The sequence below is a fragment of the Callorhinus ursinus genome, unplaced genomic scaffold (genome assembly GCF_003265705.2).
Source record: "Callorhinus ursinus isolate GAN/ISIS: 27379988/994484 unplaced genomic scaffold, GSC_fseal_2.0 scaffold3, whole genome shotgun sequence".
Taxonomy (NCBI): Eukaryota; Metazoa; Chordata; class Mammalia; order Carnivora; family Otariidae; genus Callorhinus; species Callorhinus ursinus.
This window is the reverse complement of record NW_027397065.1, coordinates 76,306,666-76,307,950: the sequence shown is the minus strand read 5'-3', so window position 1 is coordinate 76,307,950 and position 1,285 is coordinate 76,306,666. Positions and strand designations below refer to the sequence as shown.

At 55.0% G+C, this 1,285-nt stretch overlaps 1 pseudogene; it reads left to right on the top strand.

Annotated features, from left to right (window-relative positions):
- Positions 1–180: 180 nt before the first annotated feature.
- On the top strand, positions 181–1,285 carry LOC112820446 (large ribosomal subunit protein uL10 pseudogene; annotated as a pseudogene).

Sequence of the window (1,285 nt, the reverse complement as noted above, 5' to 3'; positions counted from 1 at the left end):
TGGGGCACCTGGGTGGCTCAGTCGGTTAAGTGCCTGCCTTCAGCTCAGGTCATGATCCCAGGGTCCTGGGATCGAGTCCTACCTCTCACTCTGCTTGCCGTTCCCCCTGCTTGTGCTCTCTCTCTCTCTCTCTCTCTCTGACAAACAAATAAATACAATCTTTAAAAAAAGCTCATGACTCTCTCCAGGCGTCCTCGTGAGAGTGACATCGTCTTTAAACCCTGCGTGGCAATCCCTGACGCACCGCCGTGATGCCCAGGGAAGACAGGGCGACCTGGAAGTCCAACTACTTCCTTAAGATCATCCAACTTTTGGATGATTATCCGAAATGCTTCATTGTGGGAGCAGACAATGTGGGTTCAAAGCAGATGCAGCAGATCCGCATGTCTCTCCGCGGGAAGGCTGTCGTGCTGATGGGCAAGAACACCATGATGCGCAAGGCCATCCGAGGGCATCTGGAGAACAACCCAGCTCTGGAGAAACTGTTGCCTCATATCCGGGGGAATGTGGGCTTTGTGTTCACCAAGGAGGACCTCACTGAGATCAGGGACATGCTGCTGGCCAATAAGGTGCCAGCTGCTGCCCGTGCTGGTGCCATAGCCCCCTGTGAAGTCACTGTGCCAGCCCAGAACACTGGTCTGGGGCCCGAGAAGACCTCCTTCTTCCAGGCTTTAGGCATCACCACTAAAATCTCCAGAGGCACCATTGAAATCCTGGTGAGTGGACTTGGCTTGCTAGTGCTGGCCAGGCAGGTGGTGGGGGCTTGGTTGCTGTGGACCTGCTGGCTGTCCAGGTGTTGATTGCCAGCTGTTCCCTTGTTCTTCAGAGTGATGTGCAGCTGATTAAGACCGGAGACAAAGTGGGAGCCAGCGAAGCCACACTGCTGAACATGCTGAACATCTCCCCCTTCTCCTTTGGGCTGATCATCCAGCAGGTGTTTGACAATGGCAGCATCTACAACCCTGAAGTGCTTGACATCACAGAGGAGACTCTGCATTCTCGCTTCCTGGAGGGTGTCCGCAATGTTGCCAGCGTATGTCTGCAGATAGGTTACCCGACTGTTGCGTCAGTGCCCCATTCTATCATCAATGGATACAAGCGGGTCCTGGCTTTGTCTGTGGAGACTGATTACACTTTCTCACTTGCTGAAAAGGTCAAGGCCTTCTTGGCTGATCCATCTGCGTTTGTGGCCGCTGCTCCCGCGGCCGCTGCCCCTGCTTCTGCACCTGCTGCCACCGCGGCCCCAGCCAAGGTTGAAGCAAAGGAGGAGTCGGAGGAGTCGGAC